Source organism: Globicephala melas, chromosome 13, assembly GCF_963455315.2.
Source record: "Globicephala melas chromosome 13, mGloMel1.2, whole genome shotgun sequence".
NCBI lineage: Eukaryota > Metazoa > Chordata > Mammalia > Artiodactyla > Delphinidae > Globicephala > Globicephala melas.
In genome coordinates, this window is record NC_083326.1 from 62,110,875 (window position 1) to 62,128,354 (window position 17,480).

The following is a 17,480-nucleotide window of genomic DNA, read 5'->3' on the forward strand; positions in this document are numbered from 1 at the left end:
ATTTTGTACTCCCTTCAGTAATTTAACTGATTTGAATATTTTAAAATCTCTCTTTTATTATACTAGTTCTTTTGACATCTAAAATAGACACAACTTGAGTTGCAATATTCTTTGTAATTAAAAAACCAATAATTTATCTCTCGAGGATAGCAGAAACTGGATGATTTATGCATTCAACTTTTATTTTAAGCAGAGCTTAAATAAAATCTTGCTTAAAAGAATTACAAATCAGCAGTTTAAAAATAAAAAATCTTAAAGAACCTTTGAAATAGGTTGTCATGAAGTTGACGTTAGCATTTTGTTTCAGAATTAGAGTCAGGGGATTTGACCTACACAGGTTTTTCCGTTGTGGTTGGGAATGAATTATCAATACAAATGGAAAATTAAGAGTGATTCACATGGGCTTCCCTGGGGGCGCAGAGGTTAAGAATCCGCCTGCCATTGCAGGGGATACGGGTTCAGGCCCTGGTCCGGGAAGATCCCACATGCCGCGGCGCAACTAAGCCCGTGCGCCACAACTACTGAGCCTGCACTCAAGACCCCGCAAGCCACAACTGCTGAAGCCCGTACGCCACAACTGCTGAAGCCCGCACGCCACAACTGCTGAAACCCACGCTCCACAACTACTGAAGCCCGTGCTCTGCAACAAGAGAAGCCACCGCAGTGAGAAAAGCCCGCGCACCGCAACGAGGAGCAGCCCCCGCTCGCCGCAACTAGAGAAAGCCAGCGCGCAGCAACGAAAACCAATGTAGCCAAAAATAAATAAATAAAAATAAATTTATTTTTTAAAAAAGAGTGATTCACACATTTTTACTTCGGAAATTTTCTTAGGGAATTTTTTTGTTTTTAACCTTCAGCTGATAGCTAAATGCCCAAGAAGGGGCAAGGATATTTGGCTAACGTGGTAACTGCAGAGCAAAATTTCTAAGCAGTGACTCAGGTTCACAGGTAAAATGACATAACCAGTCCCGGAGAAATTGTCCATTCATCATTTGGGGGTAGAATATGAGGCTTAGTATCTTCCACCTATTTTGACATTAATTTTGTGGCTCTGAGCTCTGCTTTGAAGGATTGCACAAATTCTATTGTTTTGGCCTTATTGCAGTAATGAGAGATTGACAAATCATAACTCTTTTTTTTTTTTTTTTTTTTTGCGGTATGCGGGCCTCTCACTGCTGTGGCCTCTCCCGTTGCGGAGCACAGGCTCCGGACGCGCAGGCTCAGCGGCCATGGCTCACGGGCCCAGCCGCTCCGCGGCATGTGGGATCTTTCCAGACCGGGGCACGAACCCGTGTCCCCTGCATCAGCAGGCGGACTCTCAACCACTGCGCCACCAGGGAAGCCCCATAACTCTTTTAATTTGGCTTATTTAAAAAAATATATTAAGGGCATCCCACGTGCCACATACTCTTCACAGTCTTGGTGATGCCAGGGTCATGGTGATGTTGGTTCTTGCCCACGGAGAGCTCATAGTCAAGTAGGAGAAATGAGTTTTTGCTTATGGAGGGATGAGGCAGGTAGGGAGGGCTGTTTTGATGTGTTAGTTATGTGTGCATTTAATATATACATATGTGTTTTATATACTCCTATATTTAATTAATTGCCAAATTAAATTTATTTGCCTTTGCTGCAAAACAAATGACCAAAAACTTAATAGCTTAAACCAATACTCACATATTATCTTAACAGTTTCCATGGGTTGGGAGTGCGGGAATGGCTTAGTTGGTTCTCTGCTCAGGATTTCAGAAGGCTGCAGACAAGCTCTCAGCCTGGTTGTGTTCTCTTCTGGAGGTGTGAGTGTGGTAAGAATCCACTTCTAAGCTCATTTAAGTGGGTAGAATTCAGTTCCTTGTAGCTGTAGGTCTGATGTCCCTGTTTCCTTGCTGCTGTCAGCTGGGGACTGTTCTTGGCTCCTAGAGGCCCTTGCACTTCCTTGCCATGTGGCCTCCAGGCCCTTCAGACATGGTCGCTCACTTCTTTAAAGCCAGAAAGGGAGTCCCTCACTTTCTAGTAGGCTGACGTGGAGTCTTACATAGCGTAACCTGATCAAGGGGATGGCATCCCATTACTTTTGTCATGTTCTTTTGGTTCATCCCTTTACTTTTGTCATGTTCTTTTGGTTCTGCCTGCACTCAACAGGAGGGAATTATGCAAAGGTGTGGCCCCACTGGGGGTCACCTTAGAATTCTATCGACTACATACATTTCTGGTTATTCCACTGACTTCTGTTCCCTCAAAATCAGCATTTGAATCTCAGGAAGACTGATGAGAGTAGTCCCAGTTGAATAATAAAACTATCATCCGGAAAGTCAGAAGTGGGTTGTTTTCTTCTCTCAGTATAGGTAAAAGTCAGGAGGACAAAGTAATGTCTGTAGGTTCACCACTTTGGTAGGAAGGAGTTATATAAAAACAGTGGGGTGTCTGGCTCATATGTTTGGGGTGGATGTCCACAGGAATTTCACAGGGGTCCTCTGGCTAGACGCAGTCATTTTTTATCTGAATGTCTTAGCATTGGCTGATCACTCAGGAGTGACATATGGCAGGAACATGCTTCGGGGGGGCAAGTCTCCTGGAGAGTACATTGCAGCACACAAACTAGACAGATGGTGGCTTATTCACCCTTGGACCAGAGTGTAATCCTGCACATTGGCCAGCTGGGTGCTGAGAGGTGCTTGTGCCGTCTGAGGCAGAGCCAACTGAGTTTACCTGGAACTGCTTTGTCAGGCATGAGGCGGTCACCTGACATGACCTGGAGTGGCGAGAAGGACAGTGTACTCATCAGGCTGAGAGGAGGATGCTGGTGACAGGTTGTGTGAACTGGAACCAAACAGAGTCGGGAGGACGTCCTGCCAACAGGGTGGAGGGCAGGGGTTAAGATAGCCTAGCAGACACAATCACGGAAGTTGTCACCTTAGCTAGGTCTTCACTAAGCAGGGGTCACTGTTGCTCCCACAAAATTAAACATGTGTTTCAGGGGAGGAAAAAGTGCTGCTGGGCCTGCCTCCCTGTATAGTTAAGGATCAGTGGATCCATGTGGTCGACAAGATACTTTGGGTTCTTAAGACAGCCATATTTAGGATGTCTATAATTTAAAAAATCCCTAATCCAATAAAGACATTGTCAATTACATGTTCATGACCCCTCGTTGAAGAAAAAGCGTGTGACTTTGAAGGAACAAATGTGTGTCCTTTGATTGGAAGCTGAGAACCTGTGGCCCTGTGGCTGCTGGAGAATTTATCCCCAGTTCAGTCATACCCCGTACCCAGATTGTGTGCTGGGGGTCTTCTCTCTTCTGTTTATTATATGATGCTTATTTTATTCATTTTGGTATCTGTGCCTTTTATTGTGACAGTCCTCAAGTATTTTTCAGAACTTGGAGAAGGAGATGGTACCCTTAAAGAAACCAAGAAATGGTTCACTGGAATTCTTTATTTTTCCTTTCAGCAGTTCAAGCTCTATATCTGTAACATCAAAGTGCCGTCTCCTGATTGGACCGTTTTCAGGAACTCGCATCAGTTTTCATAACAGCTTAAAAGGTGAGTAGAGCTTGAGACTCTTCTCTTTGATAATGTTTGTGAAGCAGAGCTTGTCACAGCACTGACTGTTCTGAGATTGTGTCCCTCTCAAGAAAGTGGTCCCAACTCCAAGGTGCAAAAACTATCTTCCCAATGTAACTTTTTCTGATTGGAGGAAAGTTGCATGATATCAGATTAAATGTGACTTTTCTTTTTTGTTTAATACCCAAGTGTATTCATAGTGGGCTGTGAATGTATATAAAATACATATTTCTAGATTTACTAGAATATCTGAAGGAAAATAATCTTACTATTCAATTTCTATTTATTGCTGAGCCTGAGCATTTAATACCCAGATGTTTAAAAACATTTAAGATTGGTGAGAAACGGGATTCTTTCTTTCTCATTCTAAATTTTTTGTTCTGCTTGGTTTCCAACTTCATAAAATGGGAATAATCACGGGATTGCCGTGGGACGTGATGAGCCACCATGCTTCATACAGCACCTGGCATGTAGTGCACACTGAACGGATGTCAGCTTCTCTCTCTCCTGGCTGTTGTAACAGCAAGTGAGCAGGTTTTCCTCTCTGTGTGTTGGTAGCACACGTGATCTGTACTGTAGGGGGGCGTTGACCTCCTAATTTGCTGTGTTTGTGTTCCTGTGTGTTTCTTCTTGAAGGGTGGGGAGTAAGTGGCCTGGGGTATAAATTTCAGGGTATCTGGAAGTAGAAGCTTAGATGACACACATGTTTTGGTCACCTCTGCGCATCCTCAGACCCAAAGCCCAATTCAGAGCCAGCCCCAGTTGGGGACAGTTAGTGAAGGTGCCTGGCGGGGGGTGGTACCAGGAGCATCCTACCTGCCTCAGCTTACCTGCCCAGCTTTACCCTTTAGCATGTCTCTTCACCTCTCTTTGCTTCTATTTTGTCAACTCTTAAGTATTTTAGTGATTCCTGTCCTGCCTAATTGCCAGGCTGTGGAGAACATCAAATGAAGAAATATATGAGAGTCTTCAGCAAAGTAAAAACATTCTATACAACATAAGGTTCTTTTCCCCTAAATTTTTAAAAAATTTATTTATTTTCTTTATTATTTTTGGCTGTGTTGGGTCTTCGTTGCTGTGCGCGGCTTTCTCTAGTTGTGGAGAGTGGGGGCTACTTCTTGTTGTGGTGTGCTGACTTCTCATTGCGGTGGCTTATCTTGTTGCGGAGCACGGGCTCTAGGTGCGCGGGCTTCAGTAGTTGCGGCACGCGGACTCAGTAGCTGTGGGTTGCGGGCTCTAGAGCGCAGGCTCAGTAGCTGTGGCATACGGACTTAATTGCTACAGGGCATGTGGGATCTTCCCAGGCCAGGGCTCGACCCATGTCCCCTGCATTGGCAGAGGGGTTCTTAACCACTGCACCACCAGGGAAGTCCCTTCCCTAAATTTTTAATGTGCCAGGCATGACTCATTGTTTATGCCATATTCCTTACTAGAATGTAAGCTTTATAAGGGCAAGAATGTCCCTCCCTCCCACTTGTTTTTTCCTCCAGGGCTTGAAACAGTGCCTGCTAACTAGGAGGAGTTCAATGAGACTTTTGTCAGAGGAAATGATTGATGGAGATCCCCCGGAGGCTTTCAGAGCTTACCCAAGCCTTTTTATTCATGGTGATTGTTGGAAATAGATGAGGCAGTTGGAGAATCACGAGGGATTTAATGTGCTTCCTCACTAAGGCACACAGACCCTTGAACTTATGTGGACTTTTCACAGGTTGGAAGCTTCCTGAAATTGTAGGTGCTCAGAACCATGCTGTACTTAACAGACTCCCTGAGTCACTGTTGGGTGCAGTTCCTACGTAGTTCTTTCCTGAGTGGATTTCACAGTCAGGGATATGCAAATGTGGAGCCCATTCAGTAGGGTCTCACAGGCTCGGTGGTAAGCTTCTGTGGGGGGCACTCAGGCCGCACGCCTCGCCAGTGGTCAGTGACTGATGGAACACTTTTCGTTCACGTGGTTCTTCATTACCTGACAGGACAGTGTGATGTTTGAGAATCCCTTACCTTCCCAGACATGGTATTGCTGAGGTGCGCCATTTTTCTTCCATAAATTGGCATACCCACCACCAGCTTGAAGCAGGAGGTGGCAGCTTGTCTACACCAGAGCCAGAGAGAGTGTGGGCACAGCGTGGTTTCTCATCATCATCTCAGATGTAGTCCTCTTTGACTTTGCCCACCACAAACTAGAACTGTCTTCATGTAGAATTCTACTGGGTAACTGAACACACCACTGATTCTGCCCCTAAGGACTATGCAGCTTGATTTGCAGAATTTTGACAGAAGTAGAAATCTTGCAAATTACATAACTACCCTATTCTCTCCCGTATATGGAGTTACCTCATTCTGTCAGCTATTTTAAGCAACTTTCAGAATTGGTAATGGAAAACTTTTTCTTGACTACATTACTGTATATGGATTTTAAATTAAAAGTAAAGTGCATTGCTCCTTCTGAACATAACAGTGGTTAAGAACAGATTCCTTTCTGCAGAACTGCATGTCACCTGGTACAGTACAGGTCATTTCCAGGTACATACTTGGGTTCAGAGGTGTTGTAAGAGCTTTCGCACCTCTAAGATAGGTTCTTACAGCTGATTGTCCTGGAATTTATATTTGTTCCGTTACTTGTAAAATTCTGTCCCTTAAAGCTCACAGCTGGACCGGGAGACATTCCTACATGCTGATAGGACAGACTGGAGGCATTACCACTCTGCTCTGTCTGCTGGGATGGGAAGGCCCAAGGAATTCTGGGCTTTTTGTTAACTGCAGAATGTGCCTGTCTTACTGTACAGTGGATTTTTTTGGACTTGGTTTTAAAATCGGGTTGGGTCCCCATGTCTAGGTTGTTATTAAGTGTATTTCAAAAATTTGACCTCCTTGATAAATATGAAGACAGGTCCCTCTTTGCCGTATCATATCTGTAAGGTATATTTGGAAACATGGCCTTTGGCCCGAATTCTGTGCTTTTACTCACTTTGTTACTCTGGCAAGTCCTAACCTCCTCTGAGTCTCAGGTTTTCTCATCTTTAAGTAGGATAGTAATTGTTTTGTGGAATTGTTGTGAAGATGCCTAACTTAGCATTCAGTGCGTAGTAGGAGCTTGATGAAATGTCAGTTATTGTTTTCCATCGAAATGCCAGCTCTTACCCAAGGACCATGGCTGGCTGGATCCGAGGAAGAGAGCAGGGGCGGAGCTTTCTGTCCTCTTGCAGGACTAAGGAGGTTTGCTGAGTAATTTCATGGGGCATCTTGCTGGAGTCAGGTGGGTGGAGTGCCTGTGCCCTGGCCAAGCACAAAGGCGGCTGGGATGGAGGTAAACAAACCATTAATTCGAGCTTTTTGCACCTTTTCCTGTCCTCTTTGTGAGACTTAGACCCGGTTGGCTCTCAGCACAGATGTGAAAGGTTCAGATGGGGAAAGTCCCATCTCTTTTTTTGGTTTCCTTCAATGTCCTTAAGGGATCTGAAGTGGATGGTGAGGACCAGGGAGCCAAGTGGGAGTCCCGCATTGTGAGACCTGTGGTCCCAGTGGGGAGATGCTCTAGCAGTCAAAAAATAACCGTAGATACAGGTGATGCAACCTGACCTGAACTTCTGTCTTTGTGTTAAATTTAAACTTTCAAGGTACATCACAGAGGATCAGTAGTGTTGCGAGAAGCATAACCTCTGAGTGTAGGTCTCTGCTGTCTACACTGTCTACAGGAATGCTTATTTTCTCCAAATGTATTTTTGCCAGTGTCCAGTAAAGTCGATTAAACCATGAAAGGTTTGTGTTGGGAGTTCCCTAACTTGAAGGAGGATTTAAACTCTGCCTCACAGTTAGGTTGGGGTCATTCAGAGGCTGCACCAAGACATACTGGCTGTGTGAGAAGCTGGGCAGTGGTGGGTTGGTGCCTCTCTGGCCTTCCAGGTTGTCATCAAGGAAGTCAAGGTGAGCACATTGAAACCAAGGTGACACCAAGGTTTCCAGTGGGAGGGGTCCTGGGACAGATCCCAGGTAGACTAGTTCCAGGGTCCCTCTTGGCTTGTGATAGAGTTTCTGGGTTCTCTAGGCCTCATTCAGGCCCTTCCACCTCCTGCTTCCTCTCTCTTCTCCTCCTCCTCCCTTCCTCCTGCCCACCCCATGTCTGTGCAGCGTCAGGGGATTCAGATCTGAGCCCCATCTCACTGCTTTTCCCTCATTCTTCCACTTTAAGGTTAAGAGTGGCACTGAGAAAAATTGGAACTCAGCAAGGGCATCAGGGATGCCATGTGCTGTGTTTGAGTTAGGAAAACCCAGCAATGCAAAGAGGAAGGCCAGCAGGCAGGACACCACTTAGAGGCTGGGAAGAGAACCTCGTTACCTCTGCTGTTTCTGCCTGTGGCCTGGGAACTTGGGAATTTTCTCTGCCTGTGTGTTGGACGCTGTCCTTCTATTGTTAGACTATATTATTTTGTTATTAAGTAGACATTCAGAGTTGTATTAGAGAAACACCTTTATGTTTCGCTTTAAACTGAAACACAGCAACTTCATCAGTCAGTGCCTAGCACAGCGTTAAACTGCTAAAAAGCTAGCAAATTTTCCACCTAAAAATTTTGTCGGGGAGGTAAAGGTGGGGGGCATGGGGGAGAGTATAAAAATAAATCTTTCAGAGATCCTGGGTTGCTTGGTGGCGTGTGTATTTTTCCATGGTGCAGGAGGTTAGAAATAGCATTGCTTTTTATGGGATTCTCAGCAGCAGCTCAAAAATGTGGCTTCGTGGGCTCAATCTGTGTGTGTGGGTGAGACGGCTCCTGCAGCCCGTGGGGTGGGGGCAGCGCCTATCTGTCTTCCTGCCCGTCCGCCCCGGCGGGTGTCACCCGGGTGAATGGCGCTCACGTGTGAATGTGCTCGCCAAGGTCAGGCTCTTGTGAGGATGTGCCTGTGGCAGCGGATGCCAGCTGTAGCAGACGGAGCCTCAGTGATCCCCACAAAGTCACACTGGTGCACGTGCGAGGGCAGGTGCCAGGCACAGGGGTCGTGATCTGGGAGGGCGTCCTCCAAGGCTTCTGAGTGTCTGACTGGCTGGGCCTCCTGAATCTCTGTGAGATGGCCTCCCCTTCGAGCCTTAATACCAGCGGGTTTGGTGGGCCACCCCTTCAAAAGGAGTCCTGAAGGATTCTTGACATTTGTTAGAGTTACATAATTCTTACAGATGGAGGTCGGTTGCCCAGTGTTTCTCAGATTCAATGCAGGAAGGAAATGGAAGGAGGCAACCACTGGGCAGAGGCTTTTAACCCCCATGGGACCCAGGACATATGTGAATTCCTGGAAATTGTGCCTGTTCCTGCAGAGAAGGCCAGGGCTTTGATGGGATTCTCGGTAAGATTTTGACCTCCAGAAAGGTTAAGAGCTTTTGCAATAGAGCATAAGGTAAAGTTCATTTAACTCGGGAAAATCATTTTGGAAGCATAGTGAGTGTCGGGAGAGGGAGGTGTTGGCAGGATTGAAGAGGACGGGCAGAGGAGGAGAGGGGTCCGCTTAGTAAATTGTGTGACAACACAATTGGGGGTTTTCTTTGTGGGCTTTCTTCTTGAACTTCCTGTAATATTGTGTTGGGGATGGTTCCTGCCGAAGGCCGCTTGCCAGTGCTTGGTTACCTTCGCAAGCTTGGTGCTTGGAAGGGGGGCCGGCTGCTCGCAGGTCATCTGGGGTCTGTGTGGATTCAGCCCAGCATTTAATCAGCAGTTTCCCCCTCTTTCCCTGGATCTGCCGTGCCTTGTTCTCTAGTTTTTCTGGCGACTTGCTTGGGGGTGATTATGATAGGCCAGCAGCTGTCCAGAGGACAGTGGAGGAAACCTCAGGCAACGAGTGCTTCACCTCCTCATCCACAGCTCGCCGTGGCTTTGGTGCTACTCAGTGGTGCCCACTTCAGTGCCTTCTGTCTGAGTGGCCAGTCGCCTTTGGGGGACAGGATCGCTGGATAAGTGTGCAGATCACTTGCAAACACAAAGCGTTACAGCTGCCCGAAGACCGTGTGGGCGAGAGTGCCTCAGCCAGGTCAGGGGTGGTGCCCCTGCTGCCTGGGCCTCACGGTCCACCAGGGGCAGAAATGTTTCTCTTGAGTCCTCGGGTGGAGCCGGAGGAGCCGGGAAGGTTACCCAGGCACCTCTCTTTCGGAGCAGGATGTCAGGGGTGCCCTGGAGCCAGAGCAAATTAGAGCAGGGAGGACTCGTCCCAAACACGACCTGTGTCTACTTTTGCTTTTTAAAAGTTCCAAAGTTGCTACCTGATATGCAGGTTCTGTTCTGTTGTAATATTTCACCTATGCAGTTATATTCCAAGAATAATGATGCTTTTGGCTTTCTTTATTTCTCTGCTTGGATTGATCCATGTTTGCCCAGTGCAATGACTGGGCAGGGAGTTCTGCTTCCTGTGGTGCTGGTCTGGCAGCTGCCACATGTCCTGTCACCTCAGTCCCTATCTCTCGGTACCCCTGTTGACTTCATAAAAATAAGAGAATGTGCTGAGATTCTTCAGTCATTTGAGAAAATTTGTTTTACAGGTTCAGGTGGGTTTGTGAAGTATTTTTTAGTACTTTGCAAGATATAAGGATGCTTTTGAGTCATCATTAAAAGAACTTTTTACCACTTAGTATTGTGGTATTTAAATCAGTTGTCTATTATTTGATCTTTAATTGGTTCTCAAACATCCTGCTGCTCCCCTTTTTCAAAAAGTGTGGTGGAAAATATATAACAGAGAATTTGGAACCCTGTTGGTGGTTATGAAAGGTAGTGTTGCTGTGGAAAACAGTATGTTTTAACCATTTTAAAGTGTACAGTTTAGTGGCATTAAGTACATTCACATTGTTGTGCAATCATCACCTCCATCCATCCCCAGAACTATTTTCATCTTGAAAAACTTGAACTCTATTCCCATTAAACACTAATGCCCATTCCCCCCACTCCCAGCCCCTGGCAACCACTTCTACTTTCTGTCTCCAGGAACTTGACTGCTCAAGACCTGATACAAGTGGGATCATAGAGTATTTGTCCTTTTGTGACTGGCTCACTTTACTTAGCATAGTGTCCTCAAGGCTCATCCATGTTATTGCAAGTGTCAGAATTTCCTTCCTTTTTAAGACTGAATAATATTCCATGGTCTATATAGACCACATTTCGTTTATCCATTTGTCCGTCAGTGGACACTTGGGTAGCTTCCACCTTTTGGCTGTTGTGCTAAACATGGGTGTCCAAATATCTCTTCAAGTCCTTGCTTTCAGTTCTTTGGGTATCCTCATTTTAAAAAAATACTCCCCAAACTTATTTTTAAAAGCAAACTCTCGATTAGACACCATTAGGAATCCAAAAGAAAGATATGCTGAAGTATGGAGGTGATCTTAAAATTACAAGATTTGAAAATGTGAACTAATTAAAGGGAAGTGAAAGAATAGAATTGAGAACTATCCTTTCCTATAGAGGTAATAAATATTATTCGGGCCAGCAGGCCTCTTGTACATGTTCTGAGTGAAGCATTATTCCCTACACAAGACTCCAGGTAGGGCCAACTTCCAGGAACAACGCACTCGGCCTGCATGTTGCTCTTGTGTTGTCAGGGGTGCTGATGGGGAGACAGACAGGAAATGTGAAAAAAAAGGAAAAACGGGAGAATTTCTGGTCAGACTCTTGTTTTTCCTGAGAATTGGAAAAATTTTAAATTGTGACCTTTTATGGATAACAGTACATTATTTGTGATAAGAATTCCACAAGACTTTTACTGGAATGACTTCTAGAATCCTGTGCAGTGGGAAGGTTTTCTACAGTGTTAGCGCCGTCTGTGTGCATGGTGGGAGCCTCACCCTCCCTCCTGCGCCTCCATTGTCTTTAGAGCATGAATTGCCTGGTCAAATCAAGAAAGAAAGCTAACAGGTGAGAGGATAGGGAAGTTCGTCTCAATCTGGGCAAACCTTGGCTTTCAAAAGTGTGGGAAGACAGAGAAGCTGTTATTGGAAGAGGAGCAGTGGGACAATGAGCAGGGTCACCACCAGCTGTTGGTGATAAAGTTTATCTTTAACCCACATCAGAGCTCCAGCTGTGTGCTGGCCCTCTGGGGGGCTTGAGCACAAAGATGACTGGGAAACAGGCCCTGCCTCACAGAGGGACTCGTGATCTGATGGAGGAGACCCACAACATGTCCCTGGTCACAGTCCACAGTGACTTGCGCTCAACACGTGGTGCCGAAGGGGCCCAGGGCAGAGAGGGCCGTGTGCACCCTACTGGGAAGGTTTGTGGATACACTCACGGAGGTGGTGACGTGTGAAGTGGGTCTTAAAGCACCCATTGTAGTCTGCAGGTGGGCAGATTAAACATTTCTGGGTGTGTCTGTGAGAGTGTTTCCAGATGAGTCAGACTCAGTAGATGGCCTCCCCAGTGTGGGTGGACATCGTCCAGTCCGTTGAAGGCCTGCATAGAACAGAAGGCAGAGAAAAGGGGAATTTGGCCCTCTTGCTTCCTGCCTGCCTGCTTCAGGTGTGACATCCTGCCCTCGGACTGGGGTTTACACCGTCGGCTCGCCTGTTCTCAGGCCTTTGACACCACTGGCTTCCCTGGATCTGCAGCTTGCAGACGGCAGATCGAGGGACTTCTCAGGCACCATAATTGTGTGAGCCAGCTCCTCATGATAAATCTCTCTCTCTCCTCTCTCTGTGTGTGTGTGTGTGTGTGTGTGTGTGTGTGTGTGTGTGTGTGTGTGTGTGTGTGTGTGTGTGTGTGTGTGTGTGTGTGTGTGTGTGTGTCCGTCCTTTTGGTCCTGTTTCTCTGGAGAATTTTCAGCAGCTTCTTCATTAATCTGATTATGTTTATATTCTAAGTCTTCTCCTACTATCTCAACATCTACTTCTTCGCATATCTAACTTATTTTGGATAAAATAATCCTGAAGTCATTAGAATACTATCCAAACTTTGCTTGGCTAGAATTGATAACTAATAAAGATTCTATTTATTTGCTTTCTACAGTTTTATCATTTTCTTTATTTATTCTCCAGGCAAGTATTCTTAAAAAAAAAAGAAAAGGGTTTGTTTTAGGCATCTTTTTATGCCTTATTTCTGTATGACTGTGTGTGTATTTTCTTTTTTGATAAGAAGCAAAAATCACAGTATCTTGAAAGAGTTCTGTTGTCTACCATCAGATGTGTGACCTACTGCTTATTCGTGGGCAGCAGCAAAGCACTTAGTGAGATATAAAACTAAGTAAAAGTCAAATGCTGTGTATATTCTAAGAAGTTACAGTATACCACACAAATGAAAAAGTCTCTTATTCCTAAATTTAAACCGTAGCTGATTTATACCAAACCTTTGCCTCTAAGGTAGGCCTGTAAGAATATAAGAGGGTACAGTCACTGGCATAAGGACTGTCACTGCCAGCATCAGTGGGCAAATCGGAGGCCTCGCTCTGCACTGCGGCCCCCTGAGAAAGTCAGCCCACGCAGGGGCCACATCTGGACCTGTTGTGACACACAGGGATTTTAATTTCCTGAGGCTAACTAAATTCTGAAGTATTTTCTCAGTTTCCAGGCAGTAAGAACCTAAACAAAACTGAAAGGGACCGTGTATCAAGCCTGGATGGAGTTTGGGCCCCTCCAGGGAGTATGTGTGAGCAGGTGCGTGAACACCCTGCTCCTCCTCCTACCCCAGCCAGTCTGTGTTCACAGAAGTCCTCACACCTCGCAACTCAGGCTCAGCCTCTTGTGCTCCAGCAAACAGAATGATGAACAGTATAATCGGCAGCAGAGCACCTCTGCCACCAGGAAAGGCATCTGAAGGCAAAATCGGCTGTTAGTTTTTTCATTCTTTTTATATGTTCACTCATGCATTCACTCAGCAAATAATTACTGCGTACTTGATTGAAACCATACAGTATTAGTCCTGGCAAAGGCCTTTTACAAATGGAATGAAGTGGTTAGAGAGGCTGTGGCTCCGGCAGGTGCAGCGATTTGCTCGCGGCCACAGCGCCCTCGAATGGAGCTGCAGGGACCTGGCTCAGGTCTCTGGGGCCCTCGGGCATCTTTTGCCTCACCTCAGGCTCAGCCCTTCTTTCTCCCACAGAAGACCCTGTAGACTGGCCTGGTCTGAATCGCAGCTGCTCTGTTCCAAACCTTAGCCACTAAGATCTTAGGATTCTTGGGAACAGTGAGCATCACATTCAATGTAAATGTGGTTTATCTTTAAGAATTACTGAATTTTGACAAAGCAGTGTTTCTGAGGAATAGAAATGTGTCATCTCATGGCCAGTGTAATTTTCTCTTCCATTTCTCTTACAATTCTGTTTTTGAAAATCGTGCTTTTTATGCTTGAGGTGGACAGGGTGTCGCCAAGTAGAGGCCACAGCATAGGGCATTTCCTGTTTACCAGGGAAATATTGCCCCAAGATCTGTTGGTCTAGCTGATTATGGTACTTTTGAGCCAATCAGATGAAATTTTGGAAAATATCCAGTAAAATAAAACTTTCCCTTCTAGGGTACCAAAAAGAAATGCTCAGCGTTGGGTGTTTTAGTTTAGTCAGTCCTCATGCACTAGTTGTGTGCCATCAAGGGCTCAGCAGGTGATAAGGAAGTGCGGTGGGGTTCAGAAGTTTCCTGGCCTCAGGGAGCTATTTGGCTGCTGTTTGGCTGGATGGTAGAGTGGATAGAGAGAGTAATGCAGCATTTCTGAAGGCCTGATGTTTTCCTTGGCTCATTGTCTTAGGTGTTTCAAAAGCAGATGGCAAACAGTAACAACAGTGTTGGGTGCGAACATAGGTGATCCGTGAGTAGGCTGCTGACATTATTCCTGGGTGTGTTCTGTGTGTATTTGTGATTCTGTGACCCATACTCTATTCCTATTGTTTTCGCCAGCCACTTCAGGTGATCATATGGCTTGAGATGAGTATAGATGATGGAAACTTGAGTTATAAAACATTTTTAGCATCTAGAAATGTCCTTAGACATTTGACTTAGGATCAACAGTCTTGATCTAAGATTTTTTCTTTGCTACCCCTTTGCTTGTTCCCTGATCATTCCGGGGTACAAAGACCACTGGAGAGAGATCTGGGATCTTTCCAATTCAGGGGCCACTTGGGAATGGGATGACAGTGGAGGCAGTGTGGACTCTAGGAGGTCAATTCTGGGCATTGGTGGGGTGGCTCCTGAGGCAGATGCTTTGGTTCCTGGGCATTGGTGAGGTGGCTCCTGAGGCAGATGCCATATGTGCTTTGGTTCTGGGGCTTGGACACCCCATCAAAGGAATACTGTGAACCTTCATTGCTGACTTCTTTTAAGGTAGACACATAATGAAAATGTGAACCTGAAATCACTGGTTTAGGTCTTGGCAAAGTTACGTATTTTTTGACAAGTTGGCATGGGTTGGCATTTCTTGTAATTCAATTTTACATCCTTTCTATGGTCTCTGTAGAAGTAATCAGTTTTCCAGTTCTGGAAACCTGGTCTTTTTGTGGACAGAGTAATTTGGTGGAGAGAAGACATTATTTCTAGGTTGCTGCTGGGAAGCTGTTGCCATGTAGACTACAAACTGTAGCTGATCCTATGTGTTGGTGTATGTGTGTGTGCATTTTCTCTAAGTCGGCAGTAGTTTGTGGCATTTTACAGATATAGAAATTATTTAATTAAATTTAGATGCATGGGGACTTCCATGGTGGTCCGGGGGTAAGAATCCGTGCTCCCAATGCAGGGAACCTGGGTTCGATCCCTGGTCGGGGAACTAGATCTCACATGCATGCTGCAACTAAGAGTCCGCATGCTGCAACGAAGACCCAGTGCAGCCTAAATAAATAAATATCTTAAAAAATACTTTAAAAAATTTAGATGCATGACGAGAATACCTACTCATGCAGAAGTTATGCAAATACATGCAAATCCTGTACAAATGAGCTGGCTTGGCTGGACTGGAATATTGTTTCACACCAGTCCTTCATTGTATCACAGAAGAAGAAATATGGGAGTACAGTTATCTTATGGTTCACTTTTGGATTAAATCATAACTTTAGGATACTTTTTCTTTTAAAAAGTGACTGCCTAACTAAGTAAGAAGTCTTAGATGGATGTCACCTTCCTTCTTCATTTTTTTCACATTGCATGTGAATTTTCAGGTGTCAGTATTATCTCGTTAGTCATTGTCATCTCTCCTGATCACCTTTGAAGCTACTTTTAAAATTTCCTTTTAAGCATTTTTAAAAATTGCATTTTACCTTGCTTTCAGTCCCAGAAAATCACATGTAAATTGTTGGAAGCTTGCTTCCACGTGCACTGTTGGAAGCTTGTCCCATCCTTCTTAGGGATCTTGGAGGAGTCAGGCTCACAGGCTGGGGGCTGGAGGAGTCCTTTAGAACAAGTTCAGTGCTAGCTCTTTCTCAGTTTACACTAAATGATTTCTGAGGTTGGAATGACAGATTTGTCCTAGTGGCTCTACTTTTAACCTCTGGCTATTTAATTCTATGAAGTAAGCTGAGGAATATACATGTTAAACACTAGTTTCTGCCCATGCTGAAAGGGCTGATGATGGTCAAGGTGACTGTCACTTTGAGGCTCTAGGCTGGGAGCACATCAGAAGGATTGGACCAGAAATGGCTTAAATAGGAGATAATTATGACAAATGGTCTCTTAAAAAGTCTTAATAACTCAATCTAAATACATAGCAAGAGATTTTTCTCATCAGAAGGATGAGGTCTGTGGTATTATTATTAACTGGAAAGGAAGTTATGTCTTTTTCTTTAGAGGGAGAGAGACCACAGCTATCATATGTATTCAGAAACTTCATTTACAAGTAAGGAAGTGGAAGTCAGAGACCTTAAGTGACTTGCCTAAGGTCAGACCCTTAGTAAGTGGTGGAGTAAGCCTTGACGTGAGAGGCTTCATTGCAGCCTCTGCCCTTGTAGACCCCATCCTACACTGGAGGATATGGATGGAGGATGTTGTAAGGCCAGCTGAAAATGGTTTTTTTTTTTTTTTTTTTTTTTTTTTGGCTTCGCGGGCCTCTCACTGCTGTGGCCTCTCCCGTTGCGGAGCACGGGCTCTGGACGCGCAGGCTCAGCGGCCATGGCTCACGGGCCCAGCCGCTCTGCGGCATGTGGGATCCTCCCGGATCGGGGCACGAACCCGTGTCCCCTGCATTGGCAGGCAGACTCTCAGCCACTGCGCCACCAGGGAAGCCCTGAAAATGGTATTTTTAATGGTTGCTAGGAAAATTCTGGTTACACTCTTTTTTACATTGTAATTGACGTTAGAACAGCCTACCTACTTGTCTGCGTGCCAGCCCATTGTTTAGAGTAGTCAAAAATGTGTATCTTTTTAGTTTGGTCTTACATGGAATAGCTGTGAGATTGTCAGTACTCTCAAGGGATATAAAAGTGAATTCTGTCAGATTTGTTCATTAGTTATTAGAAAATGCTTAGGAGCAAAGAGCATTTTGGTAACTGGCTGGTCAGATTTGGGACATGCATAAAAATATAGTAATCAAGCACAGTGAAAATCAAGCATTTGATTTGTAGGTAAACCTTCCTTCCCTTAAAGAAATGAGCTGTGCAATCTTTGTTTGCAACTGAGGAGTTAAACACCAACGCTTTTCTAAGGGAAGTGGCTTCGACAGAAGCATCAGCAGTAGTGAAGCCCCTGTTGGCATCTGGACTTTGTAGAAGCTCGAGACATTTACTCTCTCGCTTGGAATTTTCCCTCATACAGGGGACCTTCCCTCAGCACCTGTGACCTTGCGTAATGTGCCCAACATCCTGGGGAGCTGTGATGAACCTGGTGACTGGGGAAACCTAGAAGTTGACCCTTCTGTAGACTCATCCCCCCGGAGGTGCCCGAGCCCTACCCAGGAAAAACCAGCGGCTCCTGCCTCTGGAGTCCAAGTGTGGGCACAGGGCAGCCTGTAGCTGGGATTTCACTCAACATGAAACATAGGTCCAGATGGCTTGTATGTG

The 17,480-nt window shown here is 45.4% G+C and overlaps 1 protein-coding gene across 1 annotated transcript in view; it reads left to right on the forward strand.

The window, feature by feature from the left end:
* LDLRAD4 (low density lipoprotein receptor class A domain containing 4) overlaps positions 1-17,480 on the forward strand; it is a 304,488-nt gene that overhangs the window by 40,601 nt on the left and 246,407 nt on the right. Inside the window, 1 exon segment of the mRNA XM_030836490.2 lies at positions 3,445-3,536. The gene's annotated coding sequence lies outside the window, so the exon portion shown is untranslated.